The sequence below is a fragment of the Mustela lutreola genome, chromosome 3 (genome assembly GCF_030435805.1).
Source record: "Mustela lutreola isolate mMusLut2 chromosome 3, mMusLut2.pri, whole genome shotgun sequence".
Taxonomy (NCBI): Eukaryota; Metazoa; Chordata; class Mammalia; order Carnivora; family Mustelidae; genus Mustela; species Mustela lutreola.
Genome location: NC_081292.1, coordinates 32561782 through 32587056, shown reverse-complemented (window position 1 = coordinate 32587056; position 25275 = coordinate 32561782). Strand labels below are relative to the sequence as shown.

The window sequence follows — 25275 nt, the reverse complement described above, 5'->3', positions numbered from 1 at the left end:
GCTTAACCAACTGAGCCACCCAGGCGTCCCCAATTTTTTTTTTTTTAAAGATTTTATTTATTTATTTGACAGAGAGAGATTACAAGTAGGCAGAGAGGCAGGCAGAGAGAGAGAGAGGAGGAAGCAGGCTCCCTGCTGAGCGGAGAGCCCGATGCAGGACTTGATCCCAGGACCCTGAGATCATGACCTGAGCCGAAGGCAGCGGCTTAACCCACTGAGCCACCCAGGCGCCCTTATTTTGACCAATTTTTAAAAGTACATCAAAAAGGAAGGCATAAAGCCTAAGAATGTTAGTATTTTTTTTTTTTTTTGAGTATAGTTGTCACACAATGTTACATGACTGAATTTTGATATTCTTACCTTTTTTTTTTTTTGGTATTTCTAACATTTTAAAATTTAACATATTTTGTGTCAGTCTGTCTTTAAGGGTAACCCAACCTTTACTCTTCAAAATTTAGCTTTTCTTGAAGACAGATTAGCAAAATGGAATTAAAGTCAGCACTTTGATTTATTCATTTTATACTTATTCTTTAATTATAAAATGGCTTACAACAGTTATAGTAAATTAAAGCATTTACAGTTTTCAGGTGATTAAATTGCAAATAATTACAGTATTTCTGTAAAATGTCAGAAAAACTATTGGTATAGCCACATTTTTCTAGCTTCCTGCTAACAATATATTAACATTTTCCCAAAATTGTTAAGGGCCAACTATGTACCCCAAACACTGTTCTGACTATTGTGGAACATAAAAAAGAAAAAAGAATGAGTAATACATAGTTCATTGGAGGGGTGAATATTTATAAAATCACCCACATTTGTGTTTAATAATTGTAATTTTGGTTGAAAACTATTTTGCTATAATCTCCCTTGTAGCACTTTTATCTCTTGCAGGATTAGTACAAATTAAAAGGTGATCAGTAGGGCTATTTTTGAAACACGGAAATAAGTAAATTACTTCACTCTATTGAATTTCAGCCCTTTCTTATTTCTATATAAGAAAAATTGGTCCAACTTTTCTAGCCACCCCTCCCCTCTTTTTTTGCAATTCTTGTTACTGTTTGTGGTGTCACATAGCAGATTTCATTACCTTAAATCAAATTCTTTTTTAAGCCTTAACACCGGGAATCAGTGATGGGGAGGAGGCTTGTTCATCTACAATGTGTTATAAGGATGGATGGAGAAATAGGAGGGCAGGTGTGCAGTCCTAATTCTGTGAAAAACTTAAGCATTCTTCAGTGTTCTTATCTGTAAAATGAAGGTATTTCATTATTATAAACCATATGGCAACTTCCAGTTCTAAAGTCTATGACAAATGACCCAATAGCCAGGTGAAGACCCATCTAATGCTAAGTTTGATTTATAAAAAAATTTTATATATATTTGTAAATATATGCATCACACTTTTATAATTATTACATATTTTATAAAAGTATATATACCCTATATAAATGCTATTATAGCTTTCAAACTACACTTTTGGAAGAGAGGCTAGTATAGAAAGCAGCCTAATAAAAATATTTGGGCATATGTAATACTGGAAAGGTTATTATGGCAGGTTTGAAATGTGAAATATGTCACTAATGGGTAAATGTCTAGTTTCGGGGAACACTTAAAAGCAACATATGTTCTCTTAAAAGGAATTAAAGATGCTCATTTAGTATTTCCACAGCTAGAGGTCAACTTTTTGGAAGAAGACCTCTTCTTTCCAGTTAATGCAAAGACAAAATTTCAGCCCTAATATTTTTCATTTTATGACAAATCAGTCACTTGCTCTCGTATCAAGGTAAGTTGGCAGTGGCATAGTCATTGTGCATAGACAGTCTTGAGTGGAAGAAACTCATTTTGCGCAAGGAAAATCTTGGTGAGATTTTTCACTGTGTATATTTATTTCCTTGAGATTTTGGATGTTGATTCACAAACTGTTAATTAAAAGTGCCAGTGTACTCGTGAAAGCTACAATAATTAAACGTATCTTCAGTCTGTGTGAGAATTCTTCCCATTCGTGACTCTAATTTGGAAAGTTACCAATTTGAAGATTGAAATTTTGGAAAATTAGACCTAAAATGCTTCCGACTGCTGGTTGCATATTGAAATGCTCCAATAGGGTGGGGAGTGTGAGTCAGAGCAGAGAACTTTTCCAGGAGCACTGCTGCTACCTTTGTTCAGGAGATGTTTCCTACAATGTGTCTGTTATTGACCTGCTAACTCCCTGGAAATACACCAGGGTTCCCTCACTGTTCTCTTCTGTTATTTATTCCTGAAGGTGTTTGCTACTTTATAGAAATGTATCACTTTTTTCTCCTGTTGCTTTTTTCATTAGGGAATTTGCTACTCCTTAGTTCTGTTTCAAAGAAACTTACTCTTTTAATAGTACTGGAAATTGAGAGGGTTTAAAAATGTTATTACAAGTTGCATATAGAGCAGTATACACAGTGTAATTCAGATGTTTAATGTTCTCGAGGGCTGAGTAGGTGTTGTGTTTCAGAAAATAGTTTTAACGGAAAAGGAGGCTGTCTCTTTTGGGATGTAGTCATTCCATTATGCCCTTTTGTGAAAGCAGGTAAATCCCAAACTGAAGTGTGCCCAGACATCTTCGAGTGTGGGCTCTGGCCACAGAATTCCCATTAGCATTAGCTTGGCGCTGCTTCTTGTTTCACAGACAGTGAAGAACATGCCTTTTCCACCCTTGAGGCAATAAAATAAATTAGAGGGTGCGGCATTAAATGAGTTGAATTTTGAGTAGTATTTTTTCATGCCTCCAACATTTTAAAATCAGTTTATCCTCATGAAGCAGCACTTGGAATTGTGAAACAAGGGACTCCTCTGTCTGTGCCAATATGCAGGTTCTTTTGATTTTCTGGAAGCACGTGTGTGTGTATGTGTGTGTATGTAACAGCCTTTTCTGGTCCTTTTCCCATTGTGGTCTCTAGGCAGTGTCTGTGACTAGAACTTTGTAATTCAGTATAAATCACAAATAAATGAGCACTATGGAAGGTAAGACATCTTTAGTTTGTTTCTCCTGGGTCTGGTCCAGGCTATTACAGCTTCTACATATCTCCATGACACAGAAGCAAGAGTTTTTGCAAAGAATGTCCCCAGGGCCCAACCCAATCCTTCCTCTGCAGAAGCTGCTGTGCTCTGTCTATGTTCATTATGTTTATACTTCCTCCAGTTTTGCACTTTCTCTCAGTATTTCTTTAACCCACTGAGCCACCCAGGCGCCCCTCTCCAGTATTTCTTAAAGAAACTGGAGAGCATTCCTTTAATCTCAAACGGAAGTTTATTTTTGTTTTGTGTCCCCTCTCATTCGAAACCATTGTTTGTTTTGTGTCCCCTCTCATTCGAAACCATTCTTATATTCTCATAAATTAGAAAGAAGTGTTTAAATTCTTAGTGTATTTGGACACTGATAACTTTAGAGATGGTGGGACTCACATTTTGTCAAATTCTCATTAACTACAAAAAATAAGGACCCGCACCCACACTTCTAGAGCAAGATCTGACGGCTCTGGTTCTAAATGGAGTCCCCTTGCGGAGTTGCTTCCTCTTTCCAGGTAGATGATGTGTTATTTCAAGAAAACAAAATAAACATGCTTTACCCGTATTGATCTGTCGCTGTTTTCCCCCACTCTGCTTTTGTTATTACCTTTCCAAAAGCGTGCTATGATTATTGATAGAAGTCTTTCAAACGTAACGTCTTGACAAATTTTGAACCCTTATATCAGGCATCATGCTAATAAGTCCATTACACAATTCAAAGTTTAAACGGAAGGTGTCTACGGTCGACTCATCTCAGGTGTAGGCTGTAATCAATTAAGTATTTTCCAAGTGACACTTCGTGTTAGGAATTCTGAAACTAATGCTTCAAAGGGCCTGTTACTCATTTTTTTAAAGTTCTGTGTCTTCAAGTGTTTAGGCTTGTGACTCTTTATGACATGTCCTTTATTTGTGTACACTTTATTTTTTTTTAATATATTTTTTTATTTATTTGACAGAGAGATCAGGAGTAGGCAGAGAGAGAGGAGAAAGCAGGCTCCCTGCCGAGCAGAGAGCCCGACGCGGGCTCCATCCCAGGACCTTGAGATCATGACCTGAGCTGTAGGCAGAGGCTTTAACCCACTGAGCCACCCAGGCGCCCCTATTTGTGTACACTTTTATCTTATTTTTTGATTCCAAAAATACTGTATTTCTGTATTTTTTCCTCTGACCTCCCTGCTCATGCTTACCTGTACCTCTCAGAGCCAACATGTGTCAAGGAAAGCTGGCCCTTGATAGTAAACAAAGAATGAAACGTGTGTGTGTGTGTGTGTGTGTGTGTGAGAGAGAGAGAGAGGAAAAATTCATATGGCATTTTCCTTAGCTGTGGTTGAATATGCAAACACTGGATGGATACTTTTCCATTGTGTCTGTTGAGTTTTTCTGGGTTTCCTGTCAAAAAGAGCAGCATTTTGTGTTTGGTAGACTATGAGTACCTTCCATTCTCTGGCCTGGCGGGAGTGAACACTGTACCTATTCAGTCTGAGTCCTTGAAATGGGGAAGAGTTGAATCCTTATTTTTAACATATTTCTGCAGTGAGACTTGCAGATTGCATTTGTGGGGATGGGAATGAAGAACAGGCTAAGGGCTCTTTGAAGGCAGAAAGTATTCAGTGTGGAGAAGACCCTTCTTAGATAAAAGAAGTGAGGAATGCAGATGGGTTCTAACATCAGGGGAAGACATTCTTCATCTGCTGATTTGGGGAGGGCACAGATATCTTCAGTTAGTGTGTATCTATCATGCTTACTTTTTGGGTTGCATTTCAAGGACAATGAGGAAGGTTCCTGATAATATTTATTTGAATTAAAACAGCCTTTAGGGGTGTAACAAGATACCAATACTGCTGGTCAAGAAAATAAAGCTACTAAAAGCAAATTACTGTGTTTTCATGGCTATAGAAATACTGAGGTATTCGTTATGATATAGAAAAAGCCCTTGTGCCTTCTGTTAAGTAATTTGTTATTAATTATGCAGATTTTAAATGTTTCCAGTAAGATTATAAGAAAGTAATTTTCAACTGAAAATTTGATTAAGTGTAGATGATGGTGTTAATTACACAATGCTCAAGAAATCAACACAGATGAAACCTCCCAAAATATAGTTTTATCTTGATTTGAGCTCTGAACAAATACCCCACCCTAACCAATTACTCAGACCACCAGTGCCATCGTTGGTTCTACTTTTATCATTTCATTAGTTGCGTTTTTCTCACACTTTTGTTCCATCTCCTTAAATCATCTCTTATCTTTTTCAGCTCCTCCCTTTTACAGGCATAGCAACCATTAGGTGTTGATGTCATAGGAAAGATATATATCATAATAAAAAAGTTACTGATATAAAAGAGAACCGCTTTAATCTGATTTGATGTACCAGATTTTATAATTAAGTAATTTAAGAAGTAACATAACCTTATCTACAAATGCCTAATAAATATTCTGGAACCCACAAGGATGAAGAAGAAAATAAAAACAAACCAAAAAACATTTATTACGTTAAGGCAGAGTAGTTTTGGTGTAATGCTTTTTGTTGACCACTGTCAGAAGTCTTCCTTTATGTTTCTCAATGTGTTCATGATCCCTGTTAATTTTAAGGCTACCATATAAGATTATGGTATATTGTACTTTCTTTTTATGATTGTTCTTTTGTGTTAGAAGTCGTCTGTAAAATGATAGTATTTAATGGAGCCACTGAGGAGGTTTTGGTCTCAGAGGTACATGAAATGGCAACATCTGTCACCTGCAATTCTGTTCCATGCAAGTAAAGACTTCTTCCATAACTGCTACTTTTTATTAACATTTTCAGTAGTTTGTTCTGCCATGTAAGAGGACCGTACTTGTGATCTGGGATTTAGTAGCACAATAAACTGGGAGTTTAGGCATCCTTTTTTCTTTTCTTAGAAGAGTTGCTTTCCTCTGCCTCTTCCTTCTCCCTAGCAAAGAGCAAATCAGACAGGCGTGTGGATGGATTCTGGAAGTACTAGATGGAGTGGACGAGTTTATATCAAAGTGCCTTGAACCATGGTGAAAAGTTTAACCACACTACACCCTTACAGGTTGCAAATACAATTTGTTAACATATAAAGGAAACATTAGTTATAACTCTCAAGAAATATCTACTGGCCAAATTGTGTATTTTTTTTCTTTCTTTTTCTTTTTTTTTTAATTGATATACTGGCAAGGGGGAAAAAAGACAAACTCAGCAGAATATGGGACACCAAGTCCAATTAAAAGAGTTCCTGAAATTTACTTAGAGCTTTCATTCACTCAAAGTAATTAGGATCAGTCCTGGCAAACTTAGTTATTTGGTTTTCTAATCTAAAGCTGATTAGAGCTAACTACATAAGGATCATGTTGTTTAATTGTTTTCATTTAATATATATTGAACATTTCCCTGCCAGTTCTCTTCTGAAAGAGAGTTTTTGTTTTTGCTTTTTAAAAAGATTTCATAGCACTCAGTGATGTGGATTTATGATTTTTGAAATCAAACTGTGTTGGCATTCAGAGTGTTTCTAAAACTTCTCTCCTAGAACAAATATTGTGATGAACTTTGTCATTTTCTCTAATTATTTCTGAGGATACAGTGGAATTAGTCGTTCTGAGTTTGAACAATTGTAAAGCCTTTGAAACACATTGCAAAAAAAAAAAAAAACAACACGTTGCAAAATAGCCTTAATCATTATTTTTAATAACTGTAGTACACTCCATTTTGAATACATAAAGAACAATTAATAGTTAATATGTTCATTTTTTATATATAAAATAATTGCTTATATATCTATATATTATCTATAACATAAAATGTTTTATATTTTTATTATGTATAAAAATTGTTTTGTAATACTGATTCTGTCTTATGTTTGGAATATGTGCACTTCTGATACATATATAAAAACATATATTTTATATATGTTATATATTTATATATATGTTAATGTTTATTGTCAGGTACTGTTATAGGAACATCATACCTGTTAACTTATTTCCTCTTAAAATCGATGATAAGAGGTAGGACCCCTGTCATTTCTGTACTGCAGATGAGAAAAAGGAGGCACAAGAAAATAAGGAGACTTACTCAGGGTCAAAGAAGTAATATTTTGGAGTCAAGATTTGAACATCAATCCTAGATTAATAGCTAGCATTTACTAATATTCAGTAATAGACAAAAAGGTTTACTAAAGTTCCAAGTTGATGCATTGAGATACATTGCTTAAACCTCTTAAGATTTCCATGCTGTGTGCGTACTTCTGGTCATAATTTTACGGATTAATGAAACAAAACAAAATGGAACTTAGGTTAGGTAACTTGCTCAAGTCCCATATTGAATAATTTGGTAAAGCAGGTTTTAAATTAAGGTTTCCTGGGTTATGTGTCTCTACTGCCCAGACTAGATTTATTTATTCATTTATTTACTTATTTTTAAAGATTTTATTTATTTATTTGACAAGTAGGCAGAGAGGCAGGCAGAGAAAGAGAAGGAAGCGGGCTCCCTGCTGAGCAGAGAGTCCGATGATGCGGGCTGGATCCCAGGACCCTAGGATCATGATCTGAATTGAAAGCAGAGGCTTTAACCCACTGAGCCACCCAGGCATCCCTCCAGACTAGATTTAGATGAGAAGTCTGGCCACTGCCTCAGCCCTGGTGGAACAGAAAGGTGGCTTGAATTGGGGATCAGAAGTGGAGATGGTATGAAGCCGTCAGCTTAGGTTATGTTTCAGAGGGAGAGCTTTAAAGACTTGCTGATAGAGTTGATGCAGGACTAAGGGACAGAGGAATCACTTCTTACCCCTTTCTTTGGGGCTTGAGAAACCTCTTTTTTAAACTGATCTAGCTGCTATTGTCCCCACTGGACATAACCTCCCTGAAGGCAGGGATCTTGTCTCCTTTTTCCTGGTGCGTACTCACTGCGTAAACACAAGGAGGAGGCAAGCCACAGAGGAGATGTTCCAAAAGATTGAATAATTTAGTAATCATTATAAAGCTTTAATATATTATCTAAATTATTTGCTGAAAATATTTTCCCGTGTTTTATATATATATATATTTTTTTTCTGATATTTTGACATATAAAGCTCTAAATATATTTAGGTATAGGAATTATTTTTTACTTTTTATTTAGACTTAAGTCCATTTATTTACTGCTTTGTAATTTTTTTTTTGTGTCTAAAATATCAATCCCAGTCCAAAGAGTTGATTAATAACCAGTTCTATGTCTTATGGCTATTACGTTCTGATTACTTCTTAAAAAAGCAACCTGAAATTTATTTTTCAAATTATGTCTGATGAGGGCTTAAATTGACTTTTCCTTCTAAATTGCTAAGTAGTTAGTTCAACTTAATTAATTAACTAATCCTTTTTTTCTATTAAAAAAATCCCTATTGAGTTCTTACAATGATAATCATTGCTAAATGTTTATTTTACTACCACAGTCATGGTAAGAGGTGATGTTTTTATAGTACTGATTTTGTCTTAAGTTTGGAATATATGCACTTCTGATATATATTTGGGTTGGACTGTGTTTGCAACTCTTAACTACTTACTCCTCCAGATGATCTAGAGATGCATTGCAATGTGGCAGCCATTAGCCCCATATGGATAAACATACATTATGTTAATTCATATTAAGAGAAATTTAAAAATCGTTTCTTGGTCACATTAGCTCTATTTTATTTTATTTTTTTTTCCTTTAAAGATTTTATTTATTTATTTGACAGACAGAGATCACAAGTAGGCAGAGAGGCAGGCAGAGAGAGAGAGAGGGAAGCAGGCTCCCTGCTGAGCAGAGAGTCTGAGGCGGGGCTCAATCCCAGGACCCTGAGATCATGACCTGAGCCGAAGGCAGTGGCTTTAACCCACTGAGCCACCCAGGCGCCCCACATTAGCTCTATTTTAAGTCTCAAAATATTCACATGAGGTGAGTGGCTACTTCATTGGACAGTACAGAATTATAGAACATTTCCTTCATCCTGGAAACTTCTATGAGACATTACAGAGCCTTTTTTTTTTTTTTTCCAAATTCCTAAGAATTTTCCGAGGATTTTAAAAATAGAAAACGAGGATATATTTAAACTACTTTGGAAATTATTGGCATCTCTACAATATTTGATTTTTACTTCTAGGGGTGTGTTAGGCAGCCACTTTTGTAAAACAAATTATTTTTTCTCTCATTAAATTTTGTGTGTGTTTTTTTCAATGCCATATATATTTTTGGATGAGGTTAATCCTAGGAATTTTTAATTATTGAAATTATTTAATATGCATTTAAAATTATTCCTTCAACCATTTTTCAATTTAGATAGCCTAATTTAAAAAAAAAAAAAACCACACAGTAAGCTTTTTAAAGAGAAATCTTGCATTTTCCTTCTTTTATGTGTAATTTGACATTTTAAAGAAGAATCTTTTTCTCTTTAGTAAGTTTTAGTGTTCCCTGCAAATTATTTTTAAGTTTATTAATATAATGATCTGCCCTATTTAAAAAATGTTTTATTTTCTTTTTCTCTTCAAACTTCATTTAGTTGTGTTTACTGTTTCCTCTAATACATTTCAAAAAGCTTTTAATTTTTTAAGTAATTACCAGTTTTTATTCAAGTTCCCCTCACTAATAAAGAATCTCTGGGTTTGTCTGCTCAAAGACATTTTGATGCTTTAAGATGATTTTTGCGTGTTCCCACTATGATCTTCCATACACATTTTATTGTTTGCCTTCAAGGTGTCTTATATACCCTGTGGAGTTCTTCCTGGTCGTTTTGCTGCCTTTCCTAGGTATGCTGAAGTCAGAGCACTAGTAGGAAAGGGAGTTAATATTTAAACACAAGACTACCAAAACCATATCACTAATACTTTTTAAAAAGTTGTTTTTGAGGGCGCCTGGGTGGCTCAGTGGGTTAAGCCGCTGCCTTCGGCTCAGGTCATGATCTCGGGGTCCTGGGATCGAGTCCCGCATCGGGCTCTCTGCTCAGCAGCGAGCCTGCTTCCCTCTTCCCTCTATCTCCCTCTCTGCCTGCCTCTCCATCTGCTTGTGATATCTCTCTGTCAAATAAATAAATAAAATCTTTAAAAAAAAAAATAAAAAGTTGTTTTTGAGAAAAATTCTAAGTTATTTTAACTTTATGTATCCCTCCTAATTGCACTGTTTTATAATAAAATTTAATTGCTTCAAAACCATTTGAATACCCAATATTTGGTCAGTATTTATAAACATTTTATGAGTTCTTTAAAAACTTATTCTTCATTTATAGGAAACAGCATGGGAACTGACATCTAATTTTGTTGATGTAGGTTCTATTATGCAATACAATATAATGTTAATTATATTGTTCAAATTATATTGTTCAAATTATTTTTTGATTCCTCAATGTATGGCATTATAATAATGACATATTAATATTTTCTACTCAATGGTATTATTGATTTTTATCACTGTCTCATAATTTTAATTTGCTAATTCCTTAAATCTTATGTGATGCCAGTATTTTCAGCATTCCTATATTTTCCTTGATGTTGACTGCTAAATTTTTGCCTATGCTTTCATTTGGAAACATGTTTAACACTCTTAAATGTTTAATGAAAAATATTAATTAATATGCTTTTGTTTTTTATTTCATTCTTAAACTTGTTAGTATTGCATTCTGTTTTTGTGTTCCTAATGATTATATTCTAACTTTGTCCTCTTTGAAATGTTACTGTTTTTTTTTTTTTTTTTAAAGATTTTATTTATTTATTTGACAGAGAGAAATCACAAGTAGATGGAGAGGCAGGCAGAGAGAGAGAGGGAAGCAGGCTCCCTGCTGAGCAGAGAGCCCCATGCGGGACTCTATCCCAGGACCCTGAGATCATGACCTGAGCCGAAGGCAGTGGCTTAACCCACTGAGCCACCAAGGCGTCCCATTGTTTGGTTTTAATACCTTTAAACATATGGTAGGCAAAAGATCTACTAAATGTTATCTTAAAGAATTACCCAGTTTGTTTGTAAAAAAAAATCTATTTTTATCTAATGATCAAACCCAAATAATTCAATCCCTTTTTAGGGAGGAATAAAAATTGGGTGTTTTGGTTTTTTCTTTCCACCCCAATTCCCTGTTTTCTGTTAATCTAATTTGTTTGCTAATTTTGTGAAAATAATTTCTCTTTTAATATGTATTGTATAATATTCTACTTTATTAGCATAGTTCAAACAGGCATTTAGACTCATTAGAATCAACTTCTTTTATTTGTATTTTGACATTTTAAAAGAAGAATCCTTTTCTCTTTTAGTAAGTTTTAGCATTCCCTGCAAATTATTTTTATGCACAGTTTTGTCTCTCTTAACGGTTAATAATTCATCTCCCTGAAACTGAGAGAACATCTTTTAATAGAGTCTGCAGATACGATGGCTTATGATGTTCTTTCTGAGGCCTGGCAGACCTGAGACTATTTTGGTCAACCTCACATATAAATTTCAGAGTCAACTGAATATATTGTTCTTTCACAGCTTTTCCCTGCGAGGTAATGCTGGGTTCCCCTTTTGCTTTTTGCCGTTTATTAAATTCTTTTTAGGTGAACTACTCTAGTAGCTTTGAGAACAGAAAGATAGATCTGGGGATATAAAGATGATTCTTCATTCTCGCTCTTTGAAAATATAACAAAGATGTACTTGATGTTGATTTTGCGTATTAATTGCATATTGTGAGTGCTTTCTTCAGGTCTTGAAATTCTTAATATGGGGAGATTCTGAATATTATACACATTGTCACTTCACTGTTTCCTAAGTTAACTTGAATTTAGAATCATCTATTATTAGTGGGTTGCTGCTTTGTGACCAGTCTTCCTCTCCCCCTTGTCTTTTTAACATGTTCTTATCTTTCTCTGCATTCCCATGTGGTTTCTCATCGTTTCTCATCAGCATCACTAATTCAGTTTTTCTGGGCCATCAGGTGTTCTGTGCATTGCTCACCATTATACTTTTTATTTTGATTATTGAGATTTTATTGTAATAGTCTTTTCTTATTATGTATTTATCTTATTTGAGTGTCTCTAAGAATTTAACTGAAAACATGAAGAATATTTAAAAATTATTAAATTTTATAAAATAAGTATCTTTCTGGGAAGACTTTCCTTTCTTAGTCATTAACATATAGTCTGGCTTATGTTCCAAATTTCTCCCTCTTCTTGAACCCCTCGGTCTTAAGTCCTTAATTTATATTCTTTGACAGGATGAAATAACAGAGATGTCTAGGCTGTAAAACTGAAGATTAGCACACTCTAGGATTTTTGTCTTCTTCTTCTGCTTTGTCCTGGTTGTTTGTTCTTTCTCCTTTTCAGAGGTGGGGGGATGGCCAAGCCAGGGTGATGTAGAGTGGGGTGTCTTCCATGGTTCCTGGCTAGGGGCAGGTAGATAACTTAGTCCATGGTGTTTTCTCCTTATCAGTAAGAGTTCTGGTAGATTTGTGATCTCACAGGCATTACAAAGGGACCAAAATTGCATCCACGTGGAAGGCTCATCATTCTAAGGGACTTCTGTGGTTATTGATAAAATGCGGATTTGGCCATCGGTCCTGAGCTCTTATTACAAATAATAGAAAATGAAACAGTTCAGAGAAAAGATCTAAACGATTTAGGAAGCTGAAGGATAAGCAGCCTCTCCCCCCACAATCAAGAAATGTTCTTTCTTATTCTTTGTGCATTATTGTTGCTTCAGCCAGTTTCATAGGGGTTTTCAAGGAGTACCTTTGTTAAATCCAAATAGACGGATACCTTTTCCTTCTTTGTTCTAAATTTATTTAAACTTTAATGGTTGAGTTAATGATCTGTCCCATTCTTTTTATTTTTTTTAATGTCTGCTTCCTCAATGATCCCAGATACACAAGATGTTGCTCTGTCTTATATATAATAACAAGACCAGCTGCTTTAAAAATTTGTAACACAATATTGTATGAATCTGAATTACTCTTTTCTTCTATATTCCTTGCTGATTTGTATAGTTCTTAAGTACTTTTACCAAATTAGGGCAAGTTGGCTTGCTTTGAGTTGTGTTAATACAATCTGACTATCTCTAACTTCCTCATCGAAGGAACTTCTCTCACAATTTTGCAACCCTGCCAAACATGCGTACACATACACTTTGCACTTTATTCCCCACTTACCATGTTGCTTCTTTCAAAGAGTTGTGAAATTTCCAGTAGCTGTGTATGAAATCCTGGCAGATTTTGGTGAGACTATTTTAGATCCTCAACTTATCAACAGCTCGTAAAAAGATCAGATCTACCTGTGCTCCTCCTGACCCCTGTCCCTCGCTAACTCCTCAAAGGGGACCACGGGTTGTAAAAACAAAAACAACAACTACTACTACAATAAACAACAAAAGAGGTAATGACTTCCACAATATGATTTAGAACTGCATCATTTGTGTCACAGCTTGATTTCCAAAGAGCACGGGGAGCGTGATGGAATGGAATTCCGCAAAACCTCTCCATCAGCCAAATCTCCATGTGGCACTTGAATAATTCTCAAGTGTGATGGATAAAATATCTGCTCAGACTGATATTGTATGTCTCTTCAGACATGGAAAGGAGGCCTCCTAGAAAGTGATGCTACAGAATTCATGAGTGCAATCTTCTCTCAGTGCCTACGACATAGCCCCTAGTGTAGGATAAGGTGTTCTCGAGCAAAGTAGAACTAAATATAGAGGAACAAAATGACCTCATGGATTTACTGATGACAGATAATGGTCCCCTCTTATCTTGCCCTGCATACTGTTGTAGGAATGTCATAACTCAGATCTGCTCCACTTTCCTCTTTCCACTGGTTTGGAGCATGTCAGTTGTGTCCCAACATGTGGCCTGTACGTGAACAGTGTGGGGGACAGGATCAAAGTGCTGATTCCTGGGTGCTATCCACAAGCTGCTAAATTTGGGGGAGTGAGTCTGAAAGTCTGCATTTTAATCAAAACTGCAGAGAGAATCTAATTCACACTAATATTTGTGTCCATTATAATAGAGTTTAGAGGATAAGACTGGTGACGAAGAGGAAGATGGTGGAGCCAAGGAGCGGCACCAGGATTTTCCTCCAGGAATGCAGAGGGATGCAGAGTTTGTTTTCACACACCTTTTCTATACTGCTTTGGTACTATAGCCAAATGTAAGCCTGACTCGAAGATAGAATGCTGGAATGGGGAAGATGGCATGGTATGGTGTGGTGCTAGGGGACAGGTACGTCCTTTCCGTTGGTGTCCGGCAGCATAGGGTCGTAACAGCTTGTGGGTGAATCAGACTGAGCGTACAGTCAGCAGTCCATGGCAGGGCCATCCATTCATTTAATTTCTTGCCTTTGCTGGTAGGATTTACTTGTTTATATTTTTCCAAGCCAACAGTAAAATGTTTTCGGGATATAGAAGCATGAGGTAAGGAGGCCGATAGAATTATTTTTCTAAACGACAGTAGAAAATAACATGTAAACTGGGTGAAGATTATGAACTATATAAAAAACATCTGTATAGTTCGCTTCATGCCATTCACACTATGCTGGTTCTAAGTAGTAATTGCCCAACAGAAAAAATGACAGCCAAGAACAACCACCGAAAGAAACCAAAAGCAAATTAAATAATAATAATAAAAAAAAAAGACACATCCGTGTTTAAGGCAAAACTTTATTTGAAAACTGGAGAGCATGTATTTCTAGATGATTCAAGTTAGATGTATTTGTCTGTTTATGAGAGTCAGAACTTTAGGTTTCAGAGTGCAAATGGCCCTGTACTTGTTGCCCACGCGGTGACTATTAGGGAAGTCTTGATGAATCTGATACCAAAAACTTTGGAGGGAAGGGATGTGCCTTTCTTTGGTTGAAGCGTGAGAATGTTCAGGGTTGAGTAAGCTGCTGGTGAGGACTTTCCTAGGTCTTCCTTAAGTATAGCTATATATTCAATACTGAAACAGTAACTGTAACTTACCCCTTCGGAAGTTAGGAAAGGCATTGCTACTCTTGCAATTTAAAGGAAAAAAAATGAGATACCATTTCCCTGGAAAAGAAGCTACCCTTGCCCGGTTTTCTTCCCACAGACGCCGTGGTGGGCAGCGCGGGACTGTGTCTCCCCGAGGCTGGTGCGGGGTTTACGAGGCAGGTACAGGAGAGCCAGAGCTGTGAGCCACCGGAGGAGAATTCTTTTATATGTGCTCTCCCCCCTTTTGGCTTACCCTATAACTTCTGCTTGTAAAGGTGCTTGCTTTTATTCTATCGTAGGCTTTGTTGCCAAAGGCAGAGGGTATTTTCTTTTTAAGAGAGCCCTTAGATGCTTCCTCCAGGTCACGTCGCTGGGTGGATAAGCTGACTTTGTTATCAACTGGCACCCTACCTGCTCTCCTAACTCTCCAGAGAGTAAGTGTTCTTCTTAAAAATATAGCTATATAGAGTGCCTCTGTGTCTTTAGACACTCTTGTAATGTGCTGGTATAAAGTAAAAGTCTTTTTGAAGATATAGTTTATGGGGAAGTGCTTTCTGGGGCCTCTTGAGATGATCACAAGTACTGAATCAACGTGCGTTTATGGTGCTTTAATGACAGCACAGAACACTTGTTACGAAGGGCCCCTTTGCTCGGTATCCCAGGGCAGGTCACCGTCAGAGGGAAGTGAGCTTGTTGCTTCTGCTTGTACCTCCACGCACCTAGCCCCCTCCATCGAGCTAGGCTTTGGCAACTACAGGTGTGTTTTCCTTCATCCCCCAAAGATGAAAGAGATCTGCCAGAATGGAAATTTGGAGAATTACATATACACCTGTGAAATTAGGCAAATTCTTATAAAGTTGGTATCCCTGCTGATACAGGGGAGCCACAACAATGCTTTGTTTTGTGGGAGGATTTTTTTTTTTTTTTTCTGGCTGTGCAAATAACCTGCGTGCAGGACCGTACAGGCTTAGAGAAAATATTCATCATTATTTACTGTGTCAAACCCAGACGGAAGACCAAATTGGCAGCATGCCAGGAGCAGGAGGCCACACCTATTTGTGAAAAATGGAACAGATTTCTGGAGCTGCCCTCACCCTGACTCCTTGGTTCGAGGTGGTGGTGCCAGGACATGCAGTACTGGGAGCCCTTTATGGAGGTTAGCCGCGAGGGTTGGCCGCTATGCTGCTCCGTAAAACCCCACAGATCACACTTGGGTTGCGTGCTGTCCTGATTATAAGGGCTTGGAGCAAGGGATGATGAGCAGGGGGATGTGAGTGACCTGGCTGGGACCGCTGGCTACACGCTGATTGCCGTGGATTGGCTGATTCGCCAGCTCTGTCCGGCAGAGTAACCTCCCTCTTATCTTTTGAAATGGTAGATCCCCAAAAGAGGAGGAGGGGTTGAGGCCACTAGTCTTGAAGACCCTCAAACAGTCAGACCTTAATTTTTAAAAAACTGAGATGCTGTCCCATTTCCATAAAGACTTTCTTTCTGAACCAGAGCCAGACATGTGGGAGGGGTTCGTTGGTAAAACAACTCCCTGGTCAGTTTGCATCATCAGGACTCCTAGAAGAGCACAGAGAAGAAACATTTAGGATCAGCCCCAAAAGGCTGCAGTCCATAGCATGCCATCCCAGAGTCTCTGAAACGATGTGATTTGAGCAGTTTCTGGTCACTCTAGCGTTTTTCAGGACCACACTTAACCAGAACTGAGTAAGTAAACCTAACCTGCTGCTTCTCAGAAGTGACTACACAGAGTGACCCAGGTGAAAAGTAGTCTGGTTCTAGACCACCTGCTGCCGTACACAGGCGTTCATCCACCTTGGAGACAGGAAGCCTATATTAATCAAATGCAAGATGTTATACTGTTTCTATGAAATAACAATAATAAATATAATCGCTACTGTTGCAAAGTAACTTCTGTGTAGCATTTCTGTTCCTGCCTGGTTGATCTCAAGGTGCACATGCATCAGAATCACCTGCAGGCTTTGTCCAACCCAAATAGATGAGCCTCACCCCCAGAGTTTCTGAAATCAGATCTGAGGTCGAGTCTGATAATTAATTTGGAATTTCTAACAAGTTCTCAGATGAGGCTAATGCTTCTGGTCTAAGAATGACACTTGGAGAGCCACCGTTTGCTGACAGACTAATTGTAATCAGCTTTTGAAGTCAGGCATCATTTAAAGAGCAGTTATTATATAATTTTTCCCAGAAGGTTCAATCAGCAATTCATTGTACGAATAATTGTTTTCATAAAGCAGGGTTATTTGAATGAAGAATTAACAAAGGGAAACTGATCTATTTGGTGAGATGGAAGTGAGATGCAAACTTTATTAGTTGAGAAGAAAAAAGTTTGTATATACAATGACCCAAATATGATGCAAATGGTTTTGTTGATTTTTCTCTTCTAATTACATTTTCCCCCACATATCCTTGCAGTGAATTGGTATTTTTCCTTTATTTCCTGCATGTAGCTATACTTCCTGGATGTTCTCATATGAGACAAGTATGTTGCATATGAGACAAAGAAATGGATGCTGAATGTTTTTAAGGACCATGCTTGATTCATCTTTGCTGTAAGAAATTGTGTAAGAAAGTTAGTCATCAGAGTGCTTTGTTTAGTATCCACTAGGCTAGTGCTTTTGTGGCTGACTTTACAAACCAACATACACACTATCTTTGATTTGCTTTAGGAAGAGAGATATATCCATTCTAGAGTCAAGAGATTATAAGTGCCTTTTCTCTATTCTTTTATATCTCCCCTTAAGTAGGATCATTTTTAAAAATCACATCTCTTTTGCTTGTACTAATTTCACTTCATTATGTAACTATGTAGGACATTGTTAGCTAGTTTTGCAGAATATACTTTGTTAGATAAGACTACTGACCATAGCTTGGTGGTGCTTTGACCTTTCTAAAGAAAGTATATATTGAGGTAGTCCCAGTAGTTCATTTTTGCTTTTCTTTCCCTTGCCTCAGCAGACATATCTAGGAAAATGTTACTGTGTCTAGTGTCAGAGAAATTACTGCTTGTGTTCTCTTCTAGGATTTTTATGGTTTCAGGTCTGATATTTAGGTGTTCAATCCGTTTTGAGTTTATTTCTGTATATGGTGTTAGAAGGTAGTCCAGTTTCATTCTTTTGCATGTAGCTATCCAGTTTTCCCAGCACTATTTTTTGAAGAGACTGTCTTTTCCTTACTGCCTCTTTTTGCCTTCTTTGTCATAGATTAACTGACTGTAAAAGCCTGGGTTTTTTTTAGGGGCTGTCTATTTCGTTCCATTGATCTAAGTGTCTGTTTTTGTACCGTACCATACTGTTTGGGTTACTGTAGCTCTGTAGTTAAGGGCTACGTAGTATATCATGAAATCTGGAATTGGGATACAAGCTTCCAGCTGTGGAATGGATAAGCCACAAGAATAAAAAGTATAGGATAGAGAATAGAGTCAATGGTATTATAATAGCATTGTATGGTGACAGATTTGGTACACTTGTGGGGACTATAGCATAACATCTGGAGAAGCTGAATCACTAGGCACACCTGAAACTTGTGTGACATTATGTGTCATATAAAAAAAATAAAAGAAAATATATTTTTTTCTAGCATAAGTTTATAAGGTTATAACTTTCGATTAGCTCGAAAGTTATAATGAGCTAATCGAAAGTTATAACCTCGATTCTCGGCCGCGTATCACATATAAGAGGTTCTGTTGGATAGATTCAGACCCTTTTCTTTCTTACTCATAGTGCTTTTAAAATCCAATGTACTACACACACATCCTGGGTAACGTGTGATGTTTCTGTTGTGACAGCAGTATTCACTTGGGGGAAAAAATTCCTGCTTGCCTGATCCCACATCCCCAACCCAGCCAGCCGGATGAGGGCGATTGGTACCTCCTTTGACTAACCAGGAAGAAACCATGGATTTCACACTGTCAAGTGGAATAAACTTCCTCCAACAATATAATTAGTAATAATTTACTGCTGTGTGTCTCGATATTTCTTAAAAATGGCTCAGTATTCTCTCTCCCTGATTTGGTCTTCGATTTTATTACAAAAAGAATTATAATTTAACAGAGGAAATAAGAAAAATACACTAATAACTAGAATTTAGGATAGCCAGGAAGTCTTTCCTGCCCTCACTGTGTTAAAATGGAGCTTCTTTTTAAAAAATAAATTTCAGCCCTTGTGTGCATAAAGCGCGTCTCCTTAGCTAGATGATCCAGTCCCTTCTGCTGGGGCCATCGGTCTTGTACCTGCTGTTATCCCAGTATTTAACACGGTGCCTACCATGTTCTTCACCCTCAATAAATACTGGTTAAATGAATAAAGAAAGAATGAACAAATGAATACATGAAAGTCTCATAAAGAGAACAAAATAATGAATAAGTGTTTCATCTTTTGTGCTTATTACCAATTAGGGGCTTTTTATTATTGAAATACATCACAATCATATAAAACTATATTGTTTTAGTAATGAATATACTCTCATATTTCTTTATGATAGAGTTACCATCTTCAATAAACTGAGAATAGCTTTATGGGGCTCTGGAGGGAGACCTGATTACAAAATATTTGAATTTCAATGCCATCTCTGTCACTAACTTCCTGGGTCAATGCACAAGGCATTTACTAATGAACTGAATTTTTTCAATGCCTGAGTTACTTCCTGAGAGTAGTCATTAGAGATTCTAGTTCAAATTTGTCATATTTTCTCATCTGACTTTATTTTTCCTGTGGTATCAATGATTAGGCTGCTATGTAAGATCAGTCGCTGCTTCCTAGGTTTGTATATGTTCTAAGCAAAACTGCTATTTTCTTAACTTTATATTCAGTTAATGTGAAGTTTCCCAAAGCAAAGCATTTGAGGGCAGGGGGAACTGAAGAATTTAAATTGTTTTCAGATTTGTGCATAAGAAGTATTAATACTTCCATCTATAAAAATGACCAAAGACCTTGCAGCAGAGAATATTACTCTATTTTTATAAAATCAAAGAGTTCGTTTTTTCCCCCAAAGAAACAATTTGAATAAAACTTGACCCCCTTCTGTCCTTTTTACAATGGAATATGGTCAGATTGAACCCTCCATTAAAAATTCTCTAATATCTTTTTTTTTTGCATTAACATTTCAAAACTCAATTTAAATATTCACAGATCTCAGTTTTAATAAACTTAACAAAATTCAGGTAATTTCCTTCAACTTTTTAGATTGAAGGACAGCAGTTGGTGCAGATATAAAAAAGATGTGCAGCTATGAGCAAAGCCCCAAATCAATTATATATAAGAAATAACATAACACATGGAAAGAAATTAATCAAAAAGAAGAATTTCCACTATATGATTCTCTGGTCTGCTACCTGCAGGCAACAAACGCAAATGAAAAAAAAAAAAAAAATCAACATTCTTCTGGCAGATAAGAGAAAAATTAATAAAAATGTTTCCTTCCTACTAGATCCCCTGATGCAACTATTGTTGAAAGTGAGTGACTGCAGGAAGAACTTGGTCGTTTTAATACTATTTTTTTTTTTTTTTAGACTACAGAAATAAGGCTTTATTCTTGCTGTTAAACTCAATGACATGAGTTAGTTTGGATTTGCACTGTCCAAAGAGATCCCTCTTCCCTGCCCCCTTCTCATTAAATAGCGCTGTGGGATATGCATGAGACAAATGTAATAGGAACCGAGGGAGAAGCATTTTGAGGTGTGCCTACAGGGTAGTGATGATTCATAAGGAATTCTGAGTGTAACAGCTGAAAACTCTAAGAGAGGAATGAATGACTGAGAGCCACAAAAATCTGCCCCAGATCAAATTAATACAAAGATGTTAGTACTCTGAAGATAGAAATGTTCCCCAGCGAGATGGGAAGGGGCACACGTTTGTGGATTTCTGGTTTTTGACTTAGAGTTTTTATTTAGTATTTCTGATTGAATGGGCAGGCCATCTGTGTACAGAATGTATGGAACCTAAAATCTTTCTTAAAATCATCTTACTAGATGTAAAATCTTTCTTACATTGTGTGTTTTATGAAAATCATTCTGAATTTAACAAGGAGCTATGAGGCTAGAATACAGGGGTATTAGACAATAAGATATCCAGTTTAAACATCAATCCACCACCTCATTTCCATCACATATAGAAAATGTAACATAATTTTAGAACGGAAATTCTATTTTAACTCCTTTTACCTATCAATTAAAATACAGTGTGCCTGTATAGAATTTTGACACATTTGTGTATTGCATATTAAATGTGATCCAGGGTTTTTCTATCCCTAGTTTATATTTTCGTATTTACCTTTTGAAAGGTAGCATCACGTGATAAATGTGGCTCAATTTTTATGTAATAATTAAACATGAATATATATAATTGCTTAAATTTTCCCATTTGAGATCTCTATGTTTTATGCATATTAGAAGGCTTTGCATATCTTCTCATTTCTTTGTCTGAGTATATCTTTTGCACATGACTTTAAAAGAGCATGAAATAGGAGTTGGCAACTTAGGGACAACATCATTTTCGTTTTCACTAATTTATTAAGATTTTGAGAAATTTATTCCATTATTCCAGTGGTATGCATTCTTTGTTCTGTGCTTGAGTGAAATTATAAAGTTTGTGGTAGAAGTTTTAATATTAATAACACTATCAGATATAAAAATGATCTGAAGCATCATACATTAAGAAACACCGAAATAAAAAGGTTTGGAAATATTTGTATGTTTTCGGAAGAAACTCACCTAGTAGAATTTCTGAGCACGTTATGATGGATTATTGTAATTATTGGGAATGATAATATTTTAATGTGACTTTCTTCCCACCTGTCAGTTGCAATCAAGGCTGCCCAGTATTCTGAAACAGTCTCATTTTGCTAGGTGGCTAGTCTTGTGCAGCCTCTAGAATGCTTAGAATATTAATGCATGGAGAGGAGCTTGAATGCTTTCTATAGTTCCGTTACGACAATGTGTTTTTCGTGTTTTAATCAGAAGGCACGCAAAACCAAATTGAAATAATTTCTAATAAATTAATGCCAGTGAGTGCTTAAGAGAAAGGACATCTTTTGGGGGAGAGTGCATCAAAACCATAGAATTTGGCATTTCTTTCTCTTCTTCGTACTTGGCAATGTATATTAATTTCTGCATAATTTAATTTCTTTCTTGGGTGCTTTATTCTGAAGTGCTTTGAATTTCTATGAACGGAGACAATGTGACATTAAGGTGAGGGTTGGTCTGATTTATAGTAGGCTGCCATGGTAGGAAGTTATTGAATGAGACAACATATGTTGGAAGACACATATATTTGATTTAATATTTGGTCCTTACCATTTCTTGCATGTCATCATAGTATTGATTATTTTGATCTTCTTTCCTCTGAATTCATATATATATATATTTTTTTTTCTTTTTTTCCCTTTACATGTCCTTTGTCATCTTCTAGCTCCTACTGCAGTGGCTGTGGATGGCTTTCAGGGATTTCTTTAGCAATTATAATTGAAATTGTAGCAGTCTTTTTCTCCTAAATTCATTTATGTGGGGGGTGAGTACTTCTCAAACTGCTTCTTAACCATCCAGTTCTTTATCTTCATGTTATTCCATAATTATGCTACCAGTATACAAGGTGGGACTACTTCATTTTGAACATTCCATTTGCCTTTACGAAGCACGCATCGTGGAAACAACCAACAAGTGAAAAATTCTCCCACCCCCGGGGGCAGCTTCTTTAATACAGCTCTTGGCATAGGCTCAATGACAGGCTGTACCACGCACTGGACAGCCACCCGTATTGTCAGGTGTTGTGAATCTTCCTAGTTTCAGCTTCATCTTCAGAGACCAAAGGTAGCTGTGGTCCATCCCCATGGTTCCCAAGTACCCAGTTATCTCCCCTTCTGGAAATGGAAGTATTTCTTTGTGCCCACCAGCATCTCCCAGTAATCTCTACTCTTCATCAGGTATAAAATGTGGAAGGATTCCTACTCTTTCTGAGAGACAATTAACAGCCTTATGGGCTTGACATCCAGCACCATGGCATTCATGGCTTTAGGATATGTAGCTAATTATTAGCATTTTGAAATGAGGTAAATATTGATATTTATATACATGAAGACTGTTAATTCTGGCAACTGTGTTTAAATATCTATAAATCAGAGGCAGTGGTAGAGCTGAAATTCAGATTTCCTTATACTTGCCTGCCAAGTGGCCTCAATCAGAAGTAATTTTCTCCATGAGGGCACATGGAGCTCAGTCGTGAGCCTTTTCTGAGTAGATATTATTATTTGTGTCAAATTATGTGTGGTGATTTTTCTGAAGTGGACTTCTGTGCCCACTAATCCATACACAGGAGGTTCCTTCATTCCCTCCTTCATTGGTGCTATTAATTGTACTTGTGCTTCAAGTGTCTCTTACCCTTTTAAAATGTGAGTTTATGGCTGCCGATTATCTGTAAGGTTTTCCTGTTAAAGAAACATGCAATATAGAGAGTAGAGTGAGATCTGATCTTAAACCATAAATACTATGCATTTTAAGAGGTTGTTTTTTTTTTTTTTTTTTTTTTTTTGCCAGAGCCTGATTTGATAGCATGGTGAAAGGAATGATTAGTAATTTCACATTTTAAAGTACAACAAATTATATAAGTCTGACACTTGCTTTGGGAGAAATACAAGTTGGCCATTAAAGCACCTTCCTGAGGCCTGGCCTGTTCTAAATATTGGAAATGAGATCTGGTGAATTTTGAACAATGAGCTCAAGAATTTTTCAACTTTCATTTGGGCTTTTGTAATTTGGTTTGGAAAACAAGTGCTTCTTTTCAATTATATGCTTGAAATTGCAAATTGATAGCCAACATATAAAATAAAAGAGACCCCGGAATATAGAATACTATATATCAATTAAGATCTTATCATAATCTCTGATAAATAAAATATAAATATACAACCATAACATAGATGAGTTGGTTAGGGGTTTATTAAACATAGGTCAGTGCTATATAGTTTTGTTTCCCTTCAAACTTTCACATGAGCTTTTCTGTTTAATTTTTATTTAAACTATTAAGTTTGAAAATGTTATACTATAAGAGCCAATTCATGATTATTGACTATTTTAAATAATTGTTCAATTACATACTATCTTGAATAAAAATTCTAACAATGTTAGCATGTATGTTCCGAATTTAATTTTTTAAAAAAGAAAACATTTTTATTACTATTGATTTTATTCTTACAATATGCATGAATTATTTTTATAATATATAGGTTTTTATACTGAAGAACATTCAGAGATTAAAAAAAAGAAATTCCACTAAAATATATGTGAATTATTTAAAATATTTATTTTACAACTAGAGAGTTATGTTTTGTTGGCAAAACTCAAAGTATATATTCCAGAAATAGTATATATTATCATTTCTGTTGTAACTGATATTAAAGCAGTTTCTTTGCAGACTGATTTTGTATGGATATAAATTATGTAAATAGTTAAATATTAGTACTAAAACTGTTTTAGTTTTAGTAAAATCTGCAAGGAGATCTTCCTGATTTTTCTGGGAAGGAGATCTAATATTTTATAACATATATTCTCAGTAATTTTAGAAGAGCAACAAGAGGTTTCTGAATTTTTAAAGACATCAACTTTAAGCATCTATAAATAAATAGGCAAATATGAATTAAACATTTCAGAAGATTTTTGTGTTTTATAGATTTATTTATGAACAAATGTGTCTGTAACTACCAAAGAATATTTTTGCATAGTAGTAAGGCATATTAATAGAAAATATTTGAAAATCTTGGGTTTTTGCATCAATTTTTTTCACTTACTAGGTTATAACCTTATTCTGGTTAACTAACTTCCTGAGCTTTACTCTCCATATCTGCAAAATAAAAATAGTATTAATTCTCATACGTACTTCACTGGGTTATTTTAAAGATATCATAAGAAAGTGCTTTGAAATCTTACTTGAAACACAAAGAGACAGCTTCACATGTCTTATTTTGATCAAAATTGTTATTACAATTAAGTTGTTTAAAAATATGGAAAATATTATGTTCTTCATCAGTTCTATTATCAGTTCTAATGATAATATTATGATATAATATATAATGTTATTACTATTTATATATTCCTTGTATACTTGCTCCTTGACATAATTGTTTTAAGAGTTAAAAATTATACTTTTAAATTTGAAATAATGACTAAAAGATAAAAACTAATACGAGATCCATGACTTTTGAATGTGAAAATCACCTCTGTGCAAAATCCACATTTGTTCTTTTTTTTTTTTTTTTTACTCTCCACCTTGAATATAAGAAAGCACATGCATGGCCAGAGTGTTTGGGATTAG

The 25275-nt window shown here is 35.8% G+C and overlaps 1 protein-coding gene and 1 pseudogene across 2 annotated transcripts in view; both read left to right on the top strand.

Annotated features, from left to right (window-relative positions):
* The window catches only part of LOC131827694 (ATP synthase F(0) complex subunit C2, mitochondrial-like), a 43796-nt pseudogene extending 27495 nt beyond the window's left edge, over positions 1 to 16301 (top strand).
* Positions 1 to 25275, top strand: part of ZFPM2 (zinc finger protein, FOG family member 2) — a 460096-nt gene that overhangs the window by 68662 nt on the left and 366159 nt on the right. The window lies entirely within an intron of this gene.